The sequence below is a fragment of the Mustelus asterias genome, chromosome 16 (assembly GCF_964213995.1).
Source record: "Mustelus asterias chromosome 16, sMusAst1.hap1.1, whole genome shotgun sequence".
NCBI classification, from domain to species: domain Eukaryota; kingdom Metazoa; phylum Chordata; class Chondrichthyes; order Carcharhiniformes; family Triakidae; genus Mustelus; species Mustelus asterias.
This window is the reverse complement of record NC_135816.1, coordinates 33,896,036-33,917,858: the sequence shown is the minus strand read 5'-3', so window position 1 is coordinate 33,917,858 and position 21,823 is coordinate 33,896,036.

The window sequence follows — 21,823 nt, the reverse complement described above, 5'->3', positions numbered from 1 at the left end:
GTTAAAATGAAGTAAAGCTCTCCCACCATTTTAAGGCCTCTCTTGATATCTTGTTGTTGAGATGATACTGCTGGCAGCAATCCCTACACTTGGACCCCTCCTTAAACGTACACACAAACTTAATGAGTGACATATGATGAATTTGTTTTAGGATCTTTTTGTTTTAAGATTCTTTTTACTTAAATCTATATAAATATAGGAACCTGTTCTGAATGCCAATTGAACGCAAAGAATACCAAAAAGTGCATTTTGTTTGGTTAGCCAGTCATGGAACGTGTACACAAACCCATCCCTATTTTACGTGAATCCAAACAAGCCACTGATGCATTGAACGAGTGGAGTTTCTGTTTGTATGCAATGCACATTTTTCCCCCTCACAAAGACACACCCTATGTAAAAAAAAATTAAGCTTTTGGGTGTGACTTTTCATTAGAATTGGTGCGGTAAGGCTGAAGAAATATTTTCCATTGTACTGACAAGGACTAGTTAGAACATGCCTCATAGCCAAGGGGAGATAAAAAACAACAGCACAAGTTCAAATCTACTCGTGTTCAGAAAGATTGACCAAATAATCTGCATTGTTAAAATAGTTTACAGGATAGTTTTTTAAAAATTAATCTTTGTCCAATTTTCCTTTTTTTTTGAAAGGCACTTGGGGTGGTTATGTTTTATATACTGCTCTATTCACACTGAAAGATGGGGGAGTGGAAAGGTCACATTTTAAAAAATTTCCACCCATCTCAATGGTCTGAATTTTAATGTGGAAATATGCACTGGGGGTTTGTGACTGGATGGAACGTTAAAACCATTAGAGTTGCAAGTGTCACGAAGTCGGCTCCATCCTACGACTTCTGCATTTAACTGCTGTTTAGTTTTAGCTTCATGGGTTTCTTGGGCTTCACCAGTGAAAGTAAGGTGAGCAGAAAGTGGCAATTGAGGGAAAGATACTAATTAACACTGAACACACAATGCTACTTTCGTAACTGCTTGTGTAAAACTGTTTGTTCATATGCACTTGCGGGGTTAGTCTATGCACTTTGAAGAAGTCATCTACACTTTGGAGGTTTCAAGGTTTGGTCTATCAGATCAACATGAGTTTTGTGGTACACTGTGTAAATTGGGACCTCAGGTGAGAACTAAAATGCCAACTAGGCAAATCAGGAACAGAACCAGTCATGGCTAACTTCTCATAACCTTTTGTTTGCTTGTTTTCACAATCATGCAGTCTTTGGGCGCGATCTTACCGGCCGTTCACACCATGTTCCCGCTGCAGCAAAGTTGGAGAATTTGACATCCAGCCAAATCTCCATTCACTGCAGCGGGATGGGAAAATCCCACCGGTGTGAATGGTGGTAACATTCTGGCCATAGAGTTTTACAGCACAGCAAGAGGCCCTTTGGTCCATTGTGTCTGTGCTGGCCATCAAGTACCTATCTATTCTAATCCCATTTTCCAGCACTTGGTCCATAACCTTGTATCTTCATGCATACATTTTCCCCTTTGGGGTTAGTGGGCAAGTGATGGAAGGATTCATAGGTTATTTTGTTAACCTGTTGAACAATGTCATGAACACTCCTTCCATATGGGCCAACAGGTTCTTGGAGTGGGACTGAACCCAAAGATTCTGGCTCAGAGCCAGGGATGCTACTTACTGAGCTACAAGAAACAAGAACATAGGATCATAAGAAATTGTATCAGGAGTATGCAATTCAGCCCCTCAAATCTGCTCCACTGCCATTTAATAAGATCATGGCTGATCTCATCTTGGCCTCATCTCCAACTTCCTGCCTCATCCCCATAACCCTTCATCCTGCTACTAATTAAAAACCTGTCTGTCTCTTACTTAAATTTGTTTAGTGTTCCAGCATCCACTGCACTCTGGAGTAGTGGATGGACAGATGGGAATGTGAGGAAGTGCATTGCAGAGAGGGATGAGTGTGTATATCCTATTATTGAACAGAACTACACAGGGTAGATGCAGGAAGGATGTTCCCGATGGTGGGGAGCCCAGAACCAGGGGTCACACTCTGAGGATACGGGGTAGACTATTTAGGACTGAGATGAGGAGAAGTTTCATCACCCAGAGAGTGGTACGCCTGTGGAATTTGTTACCACAGAAAGTAGCTTAGGACAAAACATTGCATGTTTTCAAGTTAAGTAAAGCGCTTCGGGCGAAAGGGATCTAAGGATATGGGGGGAGGCGGGAATAAGTTATTGAGTTGAGTGATCAGCCATGATCATAACGAATGGTGGAATGAAGGGCTGAATGGCCTACTCCTGCTCCCATTTTCTATGCTTCTATGTTTTTTTTATTCATTCGTGAGACATGGGCATCGCTTGTCGACCAGTATTTATTGCCCATCCCTAGTTGCCCAAGGGCAATTGAGGGTCAACCACATTGCTGTGGCTCTGTAGTCACATGTAGGCCAGACCAGATAAGGATGACAGATTTCCTTCTCTAGAGGACATTACTGTACCAGATGGGTTTTTCCGACAATCAACAATGGCTTCATGGTCATCAGTGGATATCGAATTCCTGATATTTTTTATTGAATTCAAATTCCACCATCTGCCGTGGCAGGATTGGAATCTGGGTCCCCAGAACATTAACTGAATTTCTGGATTAATAATTGAGCAATAATACCACCAGGCCATCGCCTTCCCTTCCAGGATATCTCTTGATGTGATAATAGTCAACTCCCATTATGTCCCATTGTCTGTACCAGAGATGGCCACTAGTTTCTGCATGCTTTAGAATTATCTTTGTCTGGAAACAGGGTGGTTCCATTGCCTGTCAGAGTATCACCCCCAGCAATTCAGCCAGTGACTGAATTTGCATCCTCAACTATCTTTGGCTTGTATGTTCATTTTTTAAAATCTTACAGGTCTTATTCAAAGTCCAATATTTTCAGGCATAATTTGATCTTTTTCCTTCATTATTAAGACAAGGGGGTTAAAAAAATGATGACTTATAGAGCATGATGGATCAGATATTTTAATTGGACAATGGAAATTCGGAGCTGGGGTTTTGCAATTTGCTAAACAGCTCTGCTGGTGAGGGAACAGTTAAACTTTGAGCCCCATCAAGAGATAGTGGTGGTGGCATTCTGTCACAACACATATCAAGATGGTGAACTGAATTATTGTGACCTTTTGTTTACTTGTTTGCCTGTCCAATGGCAATCATCGGAGATCCCAACCATTTTTGTGGTTGGACTTCATTTGAATTTAAGTACTGGAAAGATTTAGCCTGCCTGGCAGCTTTTGTGCAGAGAGGAATAGAGAGGAATAGAGTTAACCGTCTGAGTCAAAGATGAGTCTTGTTTGGAATGGAGTTTGAATTGGTTGGATGATTAATGAGTGCTGACAGGCAGCTTGCTGATCTGGGGGCTTGGTGCAGCTGTAGGATATTACGAGATTGGGGAGAAATCCAGCAGTTTATCTTTGGAGTAAAGCCTGAAGTTAAGCTTGAAAGAGGAGCAGTGACAGGTAGAGGGAAGCAATCTTTGGGTGGGACCACAGAGCAGCTGAGGTCAGCAAGAGTATTTGGGTAAAGGCCTGCAACTGGTGTTAGACCCAAATTTAAATATCTATGTGAGACTTTAGCACAATGTGTATTGGCCACCACTTTCAAAGCCCTCTCAAATAATAATGTGAATATTAATGTTCAGATGTGTTGAACCTTTAGGAATAATGTAAGGAGCATTTCAATAATATCAGCAGAGTACATTGAAAATAGGAGCAGGAGGAGGCCATTCGGCCCTTTGAGCCTGCTCAACCATTCATTATGATTATGGCTGATCCTCCAACTCAGTAGCCTGAGCCTGCCTTCCCCCTGCTTCACCTCAAGGGCTATACCTTATGCCTTCTTCAATACATGCAGGGCAGAATTTTACCCATTGATGGGCAGAGCAAGCCAGTAAAATCGCATGAGAACTGAGAAATCAGGATTGGGCCCAGTTTCCTGGCTCTCTCAGTCTCACCGAAACTGATTTCTAGCGCAGTCAGCCTCTCGTCCATTTCTGGTGAAAGGCTGAATAAATAATTTAAATTTATTTTAATCTTCATTGACATGGCATTAGTGAGCCTGGCGCTCAATCGTCTGGGCTCTCTTGCCTTTACGGCCTCGTTGGGAGAGGTTCTCTCCGGTGAGGTAAACACTTACTTCCCATGAATGGGGAACAGTGGCGTTGCCCTCATCGGTAGAACCAGAGGCCACTGAGGCCCCCCGCGGAGGCCAATGGAGGTGCCCCTTGGCAGTGCCAGCCTGGTACTTTGGCACTGTCTGCCTTGGCACCTTGGCAATGCCCATTGGCAGGGGGGCATATGGGGGTGGGGCCTGTGGGGGCGGGGCCTGTGGGGGCAGGGCCTGAAGGGGATGGGGCTTAAGGGGGCGGCCTGATCGAGAAGGGAGGGGAGCCTGCTGCCATTCTACATCCGATCAGTGGAGGGTGGGTGCTGTGATCGGTTTGGGCGGCAGGGGGGTCAGTGCGGGCTATATTTCTGGGGGCTTGCGATCAGCCACAGGCACCCCTGATTGCAGGGAAGGCCAGCTGCAACAGCAGAGGCCTGACAGCTCGCTTTCTCCCTCTGTCAAGCCTCTGCTGTTGCTATTGCATATGTGCAGCCACAGAGATCTGCATATGTGCAATAGCTCCCTTTGCTGCTGGCTGGCGAATTAAGCCATGCCTACTGCCTGTCATAACTAGAAACTGTCTAGCCCATTTTCTCATATACTATGTGCACAGGATTGGGTGCAAAAACTCACCCAAAAACGGATCTGCAATTCTCCCTTTTTCACGCTAGCTGGACAATTAGAATCATTCTCGTAACATTCCACCCATAATGTTTTGGCATCAACCACTTTCTGTGGTAGCGAATTCCACAGGCTCACCACTCTCTGAGTGAAGAAATTTCTTCTCATCTCTGTCCTAAACAGTCTAAAGTTTAACAACACCAGGTTAAAGTCCAACAGGTTTATTTGGTAGCAAAAGCCACACAAGCTTTCGGAGCTGCAAGCCCCTTCTTCAGGTGAGTGGGAATTCTGTTCACAAACCAAGCATATAAAGACACAAACTCAATTTACATGAATAATGGTTGGAATGCGAATACTTACAACTAATCAAGTCTTTAAGAAACAAAACAGCATGAGTGGAGAGAGCATCAAGACAGGCTAAAAAGATGTGTATTGTCTCCAGACAAGACAGCCAGTGAAACTCTGTGGGGGTTACAAATAGTGGGACATGACCAAAGAACACACCCGTCAACTCAACACTCTGATCAAGACCTTTGATCCGGACCTTCAGAACACCCTCCGTGCTCTCATCCCATGTACGCCCTGCGTTGGAGATCTCTACTGCCGCCCGAAGATACACAAGGCAAACACACCCGGCCGTCCCATCGTACCGGGCAATGGGACCCTGTGCGAGAACCTCTCTGGCTATGTCGAGGGCATCCTGAAACCCATTGTACAAAGAACCCCCAGCTTTTGTCGTGACACGACGGACTTCCTACAGAAACTCGGCACACATGGAGCAGTTCAACCAGGAGCGCTCCTCGTCACAATGGATGTCTCGGCACTCTACACCAGCATCCCCCATGACGATGGCATTGCTGCAACGGCCTCAGTGCTCAGCGCCAACAACTGCCAGTTTCCAGATGCAATTTTACATCTCATCCGCTTCATCCTGGACCACAATATCCTCACCTTCAACAACCAGTTCTTCATCCAGACACACGGAACAGCCATGGGGGACCAGATTCGCACCTCAATATGCCAACATCTTCATGCACAGGTTCGAACAAGACTTCTTCACAGCATGGGACCTTCAACCGATGCTATACACTAGATACATCGATGACATTTTCTTCCTTTGGACTCATGGTGAACAATCACTGAATCAACTCTATGATGACATCAACAAGTTCCATCCCACCATCAGACTCACCATTGACTACTCTCTGGAATCGGTTGCATTCTTGGACACACGCATCTCCATTATGGACGGTCACCTCAGCACCTCACTGTACCGCAAGCCCACGGATAACTTCACGATGCTCCACTTCTCCAGCTTCCACCCTAAACACATTAAAGAAGCCATCCCCTACGGACAAGCCCTCCGTATACACAGGATCTGCTCGGATGAGGAGGATCGCAACAGACACCTCCAGACGCTGAAAGATGCCCTCATAAGAACAGGATATGGCGCTAGACTCATTGATCAACAGTTCCAACGCGCCACAGCGAAAAACCGCACCGACCTCCTCAGAAGACAAACACGGGACACAGTGGACAAAGTACCCTTCGTTGTCCAGTACTTCCCCGGAGCGGAGAAGCTACGGCATCTCCTCCGGAGCCTTCAACATGTCATTGATGAAGACGAACATCTCGCCAAGGCCATCCCCACACCCCCACTTCTTGTCTTCAAACAACCGCACAACCTCAAACAGACCATTGTCCGCAGCAAACTACCCAGCCTTCAGGAGAACAGTGACCATGACACCACACAACCCTGCCACAGCAACCTCTGCAAGACGTGCCGGATCATCGATACAGATGCCATCATCTCACGTGAGAACACCATCCACCAGGTACACGGTACATACTCTTGCAACTCGGCCAACGTTGTCCACCTGATACGCTGCAAGAAGGATGTCCCGAGGCATGGTACATTGGGGAAACTATGCAGACGCTGCGACAACGGATGAATGAACAACGCTCGACAATCACCAGGCAAGACTGTTCTCTTCCTGTTGGGGAGCACTTCAGCGGTCACAGGCATTCGGCCTCGGATATTCGGGTAAGCGTTCTCCAAGGCGGCCTTCGCGACACACGACAGCGCAGAGTCGCTGAGCAGAAACTGATAGCCAAGTTCCGCACACACGAGGACGGCCTCAACCGGGATATTGGGTTCACGTCCCACTATTTGTAACCCCCACAGAGTTTCACTGGCTGTCTTGTCTGGAGACAATACACATCTTTTTAGCCTGTCTTGATGCTCTCTCCACTCATGCTGTTTTGTTTCTTAAAGACTTGATTAGTTGTAAGTATTCGCATTCCAACCATTATTCATGTAAATTGAGTTTGTGTCTTTATATGCTCTGTTTGTGAACAGAATTCCCACTCACCTGAAGAAGGGGCTTGCAGCTCCGAAAGCTTGTGTGGCTTTTGCTACCAAATAAACCTGTTGGACTTTAACCTGGTGTTGTTAAACTTCTTACTGTGTTTACCCCAGTCCAACGCCGGCATCTCCACATCATGACTAAACAGTCTACTCAGTATCCTCATACTGTGACCACTGCTTCAGGACAATCTCACCATTGGGAACATCCTTCTTCTATCTACCCTGAGAGAACAATATTACTACCCTGATGTGTGCATCATCTTGATCCTTCACCCTATTCCAGTACATCATTCCTTACACTAGCTCACCTTGCATATACACTCATCCCTCTCTGCAATGCATTTCCTCAGATACCCATCTGTCCACCCACCACTGACACTAACACTCGTGTTAATGCAATGTTATTCCTCCTCCTCTTTTGTAACCCTCAACAAATGCTCTTCATCAACTTGTTCTGCACGTGCCATTATTTTCACTTGTAGGCGTGTTCCTTTACGTCTCGAGGCCTCTAAACATATGGGAGAGACAGAGAACCAATGGTGGCCCTCTATCAATCTCATAGCTGACAGGTTAGGTTGATTGGCCATGATAAATTGCTCCTTAGTGTCAGGGGAACTAGCAGGGTAAATACGTGTGGGAATAGGGCCTGGGTGGGATTGTTGTTGGTGCAGACTCGATAGCTCAAATTGACTCCTAATGCACTGTAGTAATTCTATGATTCTATTTTATGATTCTAAGTGCAAAAGAGGAGATGCTGGAAATCAGTGGAGTCTCGACATGTCTGGATATTGGAAATGGGGCTGCCTCCCAGCCACCTGGTAACAAAACAAAGTATCAAATAGCCACATGACTACATCACTCAGGTTGACTTGATGCCAACAGTGATTGAAATGGTGTCATGTGCGTGATGATAACATCAATCTGTCTCACCTTAACAGTACTTAGATTCTTGGTAAACAAAGCAGTGATAAGTAATCAGGTGTAGGTGGGATGCAGGTTTGAGGTTACTATCAGATAAGCCATGATCTTTATAAATGGCGGAGCAGGCTTGGAGGGTTGAATACCTACTTCTATTTGTATGCATGTTCGTATGTACATAGTCATGTTTGTTATCTCCCACAGGGCCCTCATGCATCCCACCAAAAGTGGTCCAGCTGATTGCCAATGATGATGATTCCTCAGAGGAGGTCAATTATTCTGATGGTGCAAACATTCAGGAGGATCATGCACTAGCTCAGATACTCCCATTTCGGATGCCAACTTATCATTTGCCTTCTGCACCTACATGCTTACCTTCAGTGACTGCTGCATGAAGACACCCAAGTCTCATTGCATATTCCCCTCTCTCAACTTATCGCCATTCAGATGATAATCTGCCTTCCTGTTTTTTCCACCATGTGAGGAAAACCTCACATTTCCCAACTTTCTCAGCTTGTCCAAACTGAAGCATCTCTGCATCCTCCTCACAGCTCATCCGTGCATCCACCACCGCCTCCCCGCACCCCCCACCCCCCCTCCCCCCTCCCACCACCGCCAGCTTTGTGTCATTTGCAAATTTGGAGCTATTACATTTAGCTCTCTCATCTAAATTATTAATATATATTGTAAATAGCTGGGGTCCTAGCACTGATCCTCGTGGTACCCCACTAGTCACAGCCTACCATTTGGAAAAAGATCCATTTATTCTTTCTCTTTATATCTTGTCTGCAAACCAGTTTTTTTTTTACCTATCTTAATACACGATCCCCAATCCCATGCGCTTTAATTTACACTCTAATCTCTTATGAGTGTTATCGTCGACAGCTTTCCGAAAGGCCAAATGAAATACATCCACTGGCTTCCCCTCATCAGCTCCACTCGTTACATCCTTGAACAACACCAGTAGATTTGTCAAGCATGATTTTCCTTCTGTAAATCCATGCAGACTCTGTCTGATCCTGCCACTGTTTTCCAAGTGCTGTGCTTTTAAATCCTTTATAATGAACTCGAGCATTTTCCCCACTACGACAGTCAGGCTGACTGATCAATAATTCCCCATTTTCTCTCTACCTCCCTTTTTAATTAGTGGGGTTACATTAGCTACCCTTCAATCAGTATGAACTTTGCCAGAGTCTATAGAACCTTGGAAAATTACCACAAATACATCCACTATTTTTAGGGCCACTTCCTGAAGTACTCTGGAGTCTTGGTTATTAGGCCTTGGAGATTTATCGGCCTTCAATTCCTCTAACACCGTTTTCCTAGTATTACTGATTTCCTTCAGTTTCTCCCTTTCACTAAACTTTGTGATCCCCAGTGTTTCTGATACGTTATTTGTTTCCTCCTTTGTGAAGACAGAACCAAAATATGTATTTAGTTGATCAGCCATTTCCTTGTTCCCATTATAAATTCGCCTGTTTCTGACTGTAAGGGACCTATATTTGTCATCATCAAACTTTTTGGGTGGAATTTTCCCATCCCGCCCTCTATGGGAATCACAGCGGGCGGGACATGGACCATGCAAAGGTCCGTTGACGTCAGGCGGGATTTTCCAATATTGGGGTGCGCGGCCGAAAATCCCGCCCTTTCTCTTCACATACCTTTGGAAACTTTCACAGTCAATTTTTATGTCACCTGCAAGCTTAACTCTCATGCTCTATTTTCTTCTTTTTAATCAATCCTCTTTTCCACTTTGCTGAATTCTAAACTGCTCCCAATCTGCAAGCCTCTTGTTTTTTTTTCTGGCTGATTTGTACGCCTCTTCCTTGGGTCCAATACTATCGCTAATTTCCCTTGTAAGCCATGGTTTACCACCCTTCCCATTTAACTTTTGCACCAGACAGGAATAAACAATTGCTGCAATTCACCTGTGCGTTCTTTGATTATTTGCCATTGCCTGTCCACCGTCATCCCGCCAAGTGATGTTCCCCAATCCATCACAGGCTTTTTGAATTGCTGAAGTCTGTGTGGTGAAAGTACTCCCACAATGCTGTTCAGGAGAAGTTCAAGGATTTGGAGCCAGTCACAATGAAGGACCCAGATTCCACTAAAAAATGCTAACCTCAAAATGGAACCTGCCACATTATTACCCCATTTTACCAATGTTCCAAGAATTTGCCAGTGATTAAATCTCATGTTCTACCTCTGAAACACCAATTTCCTTCTCTTTCATGCTTCCAGATTCAGGTACCACAGAAAGCATTGCTGTCAAACTCCAGCTCCTCAGTTGTGCCAAACCAGTACAAGTAAAACGGGGCATTTTTAAAATTCATTCGTGCGACATGGGCATTGCTAGCTGGCCAGCATTTATTGCCCATCCCTAGTTGCCCTTGAAAAGGTAGCAGTGAGCTACCTACTTGAATCGCTGCAGTCCATGTTCTGTGGGTTGACCCACAATGTCGTTAGGGAGGGAATTCCAGGATTTAGACCCAGCGACTGCGAAGGAACGGCGACATATTTCCAAGTCAGGATGGTGAGTGGCTTGGAGGGGAATTTGCAGGTGGTGGTGTTCCCATTTATCTGCTGCCCTTGCCTTTCTAGATGGAAGTGGTCGTGGATTTGGAAGCTGCTGTCTAAGGATCTTTGGTGAATTGCTGCAGTGCATCGTGTGGATGGTACACACTGCTGCTACTGAGTGTCGGCGGTGGAGGGAACTGACCACAGAACAAATAAACTGCAGCTAAATCCTCTGCGTTTCTAAATTACAACGATGTATCTTGAACTGGTACATCTGGTGTATCATCTTGATGTGCAACATCAAGTTGAAAAATGGTAACAGATAAAAAAATTAAATAAGATGCTTCAAATATTATGATTTTATCTGTTTTAATTTCATTTAAATGTTAGTCATAAAAATGTTGGCTTATCATTTTTAAATTCTAAATTATGGTAATTGGGTATAATTAAAAAGTAATTAGAGATGGGTAAATTCACCTTGAATCTCAATTTCAATGACACAGCTCTTCTGCTTATCATTCTTCCATATTAGTGAGCTGGAAAAACGTACAGGATTGTATCTGCTCCAGTAAGATCGTAAGTTTGCTTACGAGAGTTGTAATTAAGAAATCCCATTTGCCTGCTGATGATGCTATAAAGTGGTCAAGCTAATGAAACGACTGGCCAGAAACAGTATGATAAAAGATGATTCTTAGTTTAAAAACAAGTCAGATTAAATTAGTTTGTATAAATGAATGAACAATGAAAGAAATTTAAAATGTCATACATTTTGGACTAAGACAAGGATAGATCTGATACATTTTACATAATGAAGAGCTGGAACAGTGGAATCCAAAGATACTTAGGAGTACATGGAAACATGCAAACTGCCCTCCAAGTCACAGACCATCTGGACTTGGAAATATATCACCATTCCTTCATCGTTACTGGGTCAAAATCTTGGAACTCCTTTCTGAACAGCACTGTGGGAGTTCATTCATCATACAGATTGCAACATTTAAGAAAAAAAAACAGCTCGCCATCAATTTCTCAACGATAATTAGAAACGGGCAATAAAAGCTGAGCTTGCTGGCAATGCCCTTATCCCATGAATAATGTTATAATCCCTATCAAGATGACTTTTAAAAAGAAATATGACTTTCCCAGGGGCCAACTCAAGAGACCATTCATCAAGATTTCATATTTTAAGACTTTTACTCTAACAAACAAATGAAAATCAACTTCGACCAAACATTACTTATTAGGCAACTAATACCCTAAACTACAGCACAACAGAAAACTCCCACGCCATGTTTATACATTTTCCACACTCTCCACAGACACTTTGGACCATAGAACCATAGTGCTGATATAGCACAGAAGGAAACCATTCAGCCCATCTTGTCCATGCCGAACCAAAGACATCCAGGTGCCCTCTCTAATCCCACCTTTCTGCATATGGCCCATAGCCCTTGCAACTTACAGCACTTAAGGTGCAGATCCAGGTACTTTTGAAATAAGTTTAGCATCTTTTCCTCGACCACCAACTCAGGCAGTGAATTCCAGACACCCACCACCCTCTGCTTAAAGAGGTTTTTCCTCATGTCCCCTCTAATCCTTCTACCACTTAGCTTGAATCTATGACCCCTGGTTTTTGAACTCTCTGCCACGGCAAACAGGTTTCTCCTGTCTACTCCATCTCTATCCCCCACTATTTTGTATACCTCAATCATGTCACCAGTCAGCCTTCTCTGTTCCAAGGAAAACAACTCCAACTTTGTCAATCTCTCCTCATAGCTACAATTCTACTGTCCTGGTAACATACTAGTAAATCTCCTCAGCAATCTCTCTCAAGCAATTACACCCTTCCTGTGATGTAGTGACCGGGACTGCACGCACTATCCATTTGTGGGCTCAGCAGTGTCTTACACAATATAATCATTATATCCCTACTTTTGTATTCTGCCAATGAAGGAGAACGTTCCATATGCCTTCTTTACAACCTTATCTACCTGTGCTACTACTTTTAGGGACCTGTGTACTTGTATGCCATAATCTCTCACTTCATCTACCCCTCTCAGTGTATTCCCACTAATTAAGTATTCCCTTTTACTGTTTGACCTTCCTAAATGCATTAACCCACACTTGTCAGATTTGAACTCCACCTGCCACTTTTCTGTCCACTCCACCAACACATCTATATAATTTTGGAGCTTACTGCTACCCTCTATCCTATCCACTACACGGCCAATTTTTGTGTCATCTGTAAATTCCCAATTGTGCCTCCCAAGTTCAAGTCCAAATCATTAATATATAAAACAAACGGCAGGGATCCCAACACTGAGTCCTGCAGAACACCACTTGAAACAGTTTTCCATTCGCAAGGGCAGCCATCGATCATTACACTTCATTTCCTGTTACGAAGCCAAGTTTGGATCCAATCCACCACATTCCCCTGTATCCCATGGGCTTTTACTTTTTTGACCATTCTGCCATGTGGGACCTTGTCAAATGAGTTACTAAAATCCATGCAGACAACATCTACTGCACTACTCACCTTGAAAATCCTTGCTATTTCTTCAAATAATTCAATCAAATTTGTAAGACATGACCTTCCCTTAACAACGCAAAGCTGACTATCCCTGACTAGTCCTTGCCTTCCTAAGTGACAGTTTATCCGATCTCTCAGGATTGATTCTAACAATTTGTCCACCACTGAGGTAAGATTAACTGGCCTATAATTGTTTGGCATTTCCTCCGTACCCTTTTTAAATGACAGAACCACATTTGCATTCCTCCTGTGTTCAGTGAAGATTGGAAAATAATCCTCAGAGCATCTGTTACTTCCTCTCTGACCTCCTTCAACATCCTAGGGAGCAATCCATCCAGCCCTGGCGACTTATCCACTTTCAAGAATTCCAACTCCTAATACTTCCTCTCTCGCATGATTAACTTATCCAATATTTCGCACCTCACCTATATCCACATCATCCCTTTCCATTGTGAATATGGAGACAGAAAAGATTGCTTAAAACTCTTCCCATATCCTCTGCATCTTCATTCAAGTTCCCTTCTTCATCTCGGATAGGTCCCACTTTTTCCTTAAGGAAATGCTGGTCTTCCTTAATCTTGCTTGCTGATATTTTTTCATGCCCCTACTTTGATTTCCTTATTCCTTTATTTTACTTGACACCTATACTTTCTAAACTCCTCTGGGCCATCTGCAACGTTGACTATTTTGTGACTGTCATGAGCTTCCTTTTTCAGTTTAATCTTTCCCTTTATTTTTCTAGACAACCATGGGGGTCTCAATTTGGCATATCATTCTTATATTTGAAGGGGACATGTCTGCTTTGTACCCTAAGGACTTCACTTATTAGTGCTTCTCATTGGTTTACCACTGATTTATCCTTTAGCAGTCCTGTCCAGTCCACCTCAGCCAAATCAATTCTCAGTTTTGTAAAACTTGCCTTCCCCCAGTTTAAAAATTTTACTCCTGATTTATTTCTGCCCTTTTCTGTAAGATCATAAGACTATAAGACATAGGAGCGGAATTAAGTCACTCGGCCCATCGAATCTGCTCCACCATTCAATCATGGCTGATATTTTTCTTATCCCCATTATCCTGCCTTTTCCCCATAACCCCTGATCCCCTTATTAATCAAGAACTTATCTATCGCTGTCTTAAAGACACTCAATGATTTGGCCTCCACAGTCTTCTGCGGCAAAGAGTTCCGCAGATTCACCACTCTCTGGCTGAAGAAATTCCTCCTCATCTCTGTTTTAAAGGATCGTCCCTTTAGCCTGAGGTTGTGCCCTCTGGTTCTAGGTTTTCCTACTAGTGGAAACATCCTCTCCATGTCCACTCTATCCAAGCCTCGCAGTATCCTGTAAGTTTCAATAAGATCCCCCCTCATCCTTCTAAACTCTAACGAGTACAGACCCAGAGTCCTCAACCGTTACTCATGCGACAAGCTTTTCATTCCAGGGATCATTCTTGTGAATCTCCTCTGGACCCTTTCCAAGGCCAGCACATCCTTCCTTAGATATGGGGCCCAAAACTGCTCACAATACTCCAAATATAATAACACTGAATCACTATTGTGGTCACTATCCTTGGTATGGTTGCCCACTGTCACTTCACCCACTTGCCCAACTTCATGGCCCAAGGCTAAATCCAGAATTGAGTCTCCACTCATTGTGCTTGTCATGTATTGTTTCAAAAAATAATTCCTGGACACAGTACATGAATTATCAAAACGTCAATTTTAAACATTTTAACCATTAACATTCTCTGCCCTTCTGACACATCTCACTATTTTACATTTTGGGCGGAATTTTCCCACCCCACCCACCACAGGAATTGGTGGCAGGTGGGACAGGACCACGCAAAGGTCCATTGACCTTGGACAGGATTTTCCGGTCTTGGGGTGAGCACAGCCGGAAAATCTCACTCTTTGTCTTGGGAGATCATAACCTGTAACCACCAACTGCATGTGACGGTTAGGATTTAAAGTTCAGTATGTAGGAGTCCTTAGAATTCCAACTTTCTTAAAAATGATGTTTCACTTTAATACTTACGGTTTCACTTTCCATTACCCATCACAGCAAATCTCTTTTCACATCTTGCATACCAGGTCCTGGGTTAGAAAACTGTATACTTGATTTGGTCTGGTTGGCTTTGAAAAGAACAACACTGCTGATATCTGACAATCCCTCTGGCTTTCAGGTTTTGGCAGCTGGAATTGTGAACCAAGAAGAAAATCTTCTGTCATAACGCTTCTTACCCTCTGGATTTGGTTATTCCTTTTGTTCTTCTTTAAAACCAGACACTACACTGTCATCAGTGTGTTGATCTTTCAACACAGTATTTGAACCACCCAGTGCATGTTTGAACTCCTAACCTCTCTTCTCTTCCATCTTTGTGTGTTTGTTGATTTCCAACTCTGTAAAGAATGTTTCATGATGTGGAGATGCCGGCGTTGGACTGGGGTAAACACAGTAAGAAGTCTCACAACACCAGGTTAAAGTCCAACAGATTTATTTGGTAGCCAATACCATAAGCTTTCGGAGCACTGCTCCTTCGTCAGATGGAGTGGAAATGTCAGATGTGAATTAAAATTCACATTTCCACTCCATCTGACGAAGGAGCAGTGCTCCGAAAGCTTATGGTATTTGCTACCAAATAAATCTGTTGGACTTTAACCTGGTGTTGTGAGACTTCTTACTAAGAATATTTCAACCAGCCATACATCCGAATTGCCTTCATCCTGTTTAAATTCAGGATTACTTTTATATTTAAGGTCATTTCCACGATTTAAACATTCAGTCTTCTTTTCCAGGAAACACAGATTTGTGCAATTTGTTCATCTAGCGAGTAAAATCCTCTTCAGCTACTTTAAGAACTTTGTTAAGATTACATTGGTGATCAGACACAAAATTTTAATATTCTTTTCTGATTATTTCACAAATTCTTTTAAATTATTTTGCTTTTCATTTTCCCATTCAGCTCAAGCTTTGTCGAATTATTTTCTAGCAAAAGTGATAGCTTCATTATTCTGCAGTTTTAATTTATAGTCAAGAACACATATCTTTCCGTACAGCTCCATGGCATCAGTACTGGTTGTAATGATGCCCAATGGTTTTAAAGCAGTGCTTTCCTTTCTTTCATCTTTAGCTTTGAGTAATTTTGCTGTATGCATTGTCACCTCTTACTTAGGTTGTGCCTACATGTTTATTTCATAGAATCATAGAATCCTACAATGCCGAAGGAGGCCATTCGGCCCATTGAGTCTGCACCGACCACAATCCCACCCAGGCCCTATCCCCATAACCCCATGCATTTACCCTAGCTAGTCCCCCTGACACTAAATGGCAGTTTAGCATGGCCAATCCACGTAACCCACACGTCTTTGGACTGTGGGAGGAAACTGTTGCGCCCGGAGGAAACCCACGCAGACACAGGGAGAATGTGCAAACTTCACACAGACAGTGGACCCAAGCCAGGAATTGAACCCGGATCCTTGGCGCTGTAAGGGCAGTGCTAACCACTGTGCCACCATGCAGGCAACCTTATTTATCTGCAACTGTTTTTACATTTTTGTTGCCTGTTTAATGTTCCAATGTCCTTTTAGCATTAGCAATCTGACCTTCTGACTCTTGGGACGCATCTTAAGTTGAAACAGTAATTTACACAGCAGGGTTACAGAAAGTCATTTGATTTCTTTTGTACATTTTCTCTGTTAACTGCTTCACTGGGCTTTTCTGGAATAATGGGAGTTGGCATCACTTTACCCCTTATTTCATTCCAAATAGGATATTAACATGTTTAAAAAGTCACTAAGGCACAATTTCCATAATTATAACTCTGGAAGTTAAACTACATTTTAAATTAACTCTTTCCAACAGATCAATAAAACAATCTCCATTCGTACCCAGTATCAATAATTTTTATTCAGGAAACTTTCAGGAGAGAAATTCCTGTCACCTGCCATCATCAGTGATTGAGCTGACTTTGTATTTCTAAGAATATTAATTTGTTTGACTGCTTTGCCAAACAAAAACGGGGTCACTTCACCCTTGAACACAAAACATCTAGAATTTTCTGTGCTCTGATCTATTCCAATAATAAGTACATTCAAAGCTATTGTTCCATGCTCCAGCCGAGGTACAGCATTTTCTGAAGACATGCTATGCAATCCCAAAAATGCACTCCCAAAGGATCAGGGAGCCGAAGGAGGAGAGTGAGGGAGTTGGGCATGTGGGTTCTAGTGGTCAGTAGGAGTGAAACAAAGGGATATCATCTTGGGGTGGGGGGGGGAGAATGGCCTAATGCACACGTTTCACCCCAAAGGAAATATACCTCCTTCCTTCCCACCTTTTAAACTGTTTGCTCAAGAAAGTAGCCTGCCCATTTCTGCCTGCCTGCCCACACAAGCCGCATTTTGGGCAGTGCATTATTTCAGGCCAGTTGGCTTGCTAATAAACTCAATTGACCATTAAGTATTTATTTAAAAATGACAGACAGGCTGCTGATTTCAGTGCCTGTCCACCTACCGCTTGGTGGGGGACAGCTCGGCAGTGGGCTGGAAGGTGGTGGGATTTCCGTCTCTCCACGTATTTCCCATGCCCATCCCCCACTTAAAATGTGCCTGGTGGGAGGCTGTAAAGTCCAGTCCTCGATGTCTCTGCCACTGCCTTCAGATTAATCTTTATTAACTGTTGCGAGTCAGACACAAGTCCCCCCTTTTCAGAAATATTTTGAGCCATGAACATAGACATGTTGACTTTTTGCTGAATACAGTAAAAGTAACTATGAAATCTTGTTTGTTTAGATTCTGGCAATTTCCAGTGTGCCCGTTGCAGGGTGAGTGTAAGGGCAGGGGGTAGTGAGTGAAGGGCATAGGTTGGCATTAAATTTGCATGGGGGCTAAAAAGGGCCATGGGGTTGAGTAGAGGATTGGGTTGGGGGTTGGGTTGGGTAGAGGATTGAGGTAGAGGTTGGGTTGAGAACACCATCTACCATTGAGAACGGTACCTACTCTTGCAACTCGGCCAACGTTGTCTACCTGATACGCTGCAGGAAAGGATGTCCCGAGGCATGGTACATTGGGGAAACCATGCAGACGCTACGACAACGGATGAATGAACACCGCTCGACAATCACCAGGCAAGACTGTTCTCTTCCTGTGGGGGAACACTTCAGAGGTCACGGGCATTCAGCCTCTGATCTTCGGGTAAGCATTCTCCAAGGCGGCCTTCACGACACACGACAGCGCAGAGTCGCTGAGCAGAAACTGATAGCCAAGTTCTGCACACATGAGGACGGACTAAACCGGGATCTTGGGTTTATGTCACACTATCAGTAACCCCCACAGCTTGCCTTCTGGACTTGCGGAATCTCACTGGCTGTCCTGTCTGGAGACAATACACATCTCTTTAACCTGTGCTTAATGCTCCCTCCACTCACATTGTCTGTATCTTTAAGACCTGGTTGGTTGTAGAGATTCGCATTCTAATCAGTATTCTGTAACTTGATTTTGTGTCTCTGTATGCCCTGTTTGAGAGCAGATATCCACTCCATCTGATGAAGGAGCAGCGCTCCGAAAGCTAATGGCATTTGCTACCAAATAAATCTGTTGGACTTTAACCTGGTGTTGTTAAAACTCTTACATTGTTGGGTAGAGGGGCAGGTTGGCATCCAGGATACAAGGAGCCTTTGGGTGAGCTGAGGGGCATAGAGGATATGAGGGGCCATGGGGCTAGGTAGAGGGGCATATGTTGGTATGGAGGGTAAGAGATGTGGATAAGGGGCATAAGGTAGCATGGAGCACAGTGGGACACAGTCCGCCTCAGCATCCAGTGGCTCCTCTGGCTGCCTCTGCACTGTTTCTGGAGGCGGCAAGCCTGACTCCCATTAACATTGAAGCCCATCCCCCCCCCCCCAACCCCAGAATGAAAATGAGAACATCTGTGCCACTTTCGTCCGAGTCGGGCTTGCTGAGTGGGGAACTGTCTCGACTCTTCACCCCAGACACAGGAGTAAAAATCCCAGTCATAGGTTCGTTCTGGCTTTTTTTAAACAGCCTTCTTAACCTTTCCTGCCACACAGTATCTTCATTGCTGTGTTAATGTAAGCTGACTTGTGACGCTAATAAATAAACTTTAAACATTCAAAGATTTGGAAACACAGTCCTCTCTGTTCCGATACTGCCTTTGAAATCTGGTTCATATCATCTCTCCTCATTCTTACTACTAAAATGCAAAACATCAAACTTACCTGCGTTAAGTTTTATCTTGTCCTGTGCCTGCGCAGTTCACTAGTTTGTCGAGTTTCTCCTGAAGTCTGTTACGTTCCTAAAGTTTATTGCATTTGTGAGTTTTAGATCATTTCCAAACCTTGAAATGATGTCCTGTATGCTTTTGAAAATCCATGTACACAATATCAATCCTCTTCTTTATCATCATCTATAGCCAAGGCAGATGGGAAGATTGTGGCCAGAGCCTTGGCATTTTCCAGTCTTACTTCCCTTACGGTCACAGTTTGCATTTCATCTGGGCTGGAACATGTTCTACTTTGAGGACAATCAGCCTTTAATGTGCCTCCTCTTTATCTATTTTTATCCTACTCAGCAGCACTCATTTTCTTTGTCTTTAGCTCTGACAAAGGGTCATCCAGACTCTAAACGTTGGCTCTATTCTCTCTCCACAGATGCTGCCAGACCTATTGAGATTTTCTGTTTGTGTTTCAGCCACAGTATTTTGCCTTTAGCACTACTTCCTTCTCATTTACTGACATTGGCAGATCCTCTTCTCTAGTGAAGATATGCAATGTTTTCATTTATTATCTGAGTCATTCCCTGTCTCCATAAGAGCTCTAATCGGCCTCACCATTTCATTGGTGACCATTTTAGTACATGTGTTTATAAAAGAGCAGTGTCTAACAATAGACACTGGTTTATTCTCATAGAATCCCTACAGTGCAGAAAGAAGCCATTCGGCCCATGCAGCTACACTGAAACAATCCCACCCAGGCCCTAACCCTAAACTGCACGTATTTACCCTGCTAGTCCCCTTGACACTAAGGGTAATTTAGCATGGCCAATCACCTAACTGCACATCTTTGGACTGTGGGAGGAAACTGGAGCACCCGGAGTAAACCGAGCACCCGGAGTAAACCCGCACAGACACAGAGAGAACATTCAAACCCCACACACAGACAGTTACCCAAACCGGGAATCGAATCCAGGTTCTTGGCGCCGTGAGGCAGCAGTGTTAACCACTGTGCCATTCTTTTTTCCTTTACTTATTCACTTCATTTTCTATACTCAGACTGGCTCCCTGCTCTCATTTCTCTTTTGTTTCCAGGATTCTTACTCCCGATTTACAACATTCATCAATCACATTTAAAAAAAATCTCTACTGGATAAATGTCCATCATGTGTTTCAGTGCAAAATATTTGTCGGTATGGCATTCTATAACCATAACAACTGCACACTCCTTCATGCACATTGAAATGAGTTGCTTTCAAATTTCAAAAAGGTTAACTAAGAATAGAGTATTAATTCATGCACAGAAAGGGTTCAAAATAATTCAATGTCACCAAACAAGCACAGGGTAAGCACAGGGTATTGTGTGCCTGACTAGCCAGCCCAGCAGGGAAATATTTCCTATGCGCACTGGTCAATTATATGTCGCTAGCATTAAGAGATACATTAGTAAATAAATTATGATAAAATTATGCACGGAAACAACTGGAAATGAATTTGTTCAAAGAAATGCTAAGCATTGGCAGTAGTCTATATACTCACAAAGGTCCATTACATGCTATTGCTCAAAATAGATGATAGAAATGATCAAAAATGCTGATCCAATGGCTGGCACGGTGACACACTGGTTAGCATTGCTGCCTCACAGCGCCAGGGACCCGGGTTCGATTCCCGGCTTGGGTCACTGTCTGTGTGGAGTTTGCACATTCTCCCCGTGCCTGCATGGGTTTCCGCCGGGTGCTCCGGTTTCCTCCCACAGTCTGATAGACATGCTAGTTAGGAGCATTTACCCGAACAAGCACCGGAGGATGGCGACTAGGGGAATTTCACGATAATTTCATTGTAGTGTAATGGAAACCTTACTTGTGACTAATAAATAAACTTTACTTTAACCAAGTCTTTATATACCTTCAAAGTTGTAAACAATGAAAGAATTTTTGCTGCTCAGTGCTAAAAAAACAGTTTATATTAATGACGTAATTGTACTTTGTATAATCTAGCTGAAAGAGAGAAGAATGCAGTAGGGGAAGATATTGAGCCAATTTTCTGGATGAAAGGTAACCCATTCTGCCGATTGATACTCTGCATCGAACGATGCCTGAAAAATATTCAAACCTATATTGGCCTTGGATGGTTCACAGGCATCTGGGGCTACTTCCTGGAGCAGGTGTTCCCGCCCCCGCCAAGTAATTAGGAGCCAAGCGCCTATTGTAGGAAACCTCCCAGAGGTTGGGCTGGTTGTAATGGAGCCTGCTGTGCTCAGATTTTCCAGGTGCAGATTGAGCAAAGCAGGCTCTGTGGTTGAGATACGCAAATGAAAATTGTCTAAATTTCACTTGGAGCCAGCAGGAGGGCTCCAATTGGGTCTACAGCACTCAGCTACCATCAACCCTCCACCCCCACTCCAACACTCCCCCTGCCCACAAAACTGGTTGTCAGAAATGGATGATCGGATTTGATTTATTATTGTCACGTTCATTAGTATATAGTGAAAAGTATTGTTTATTGCGCGCTAT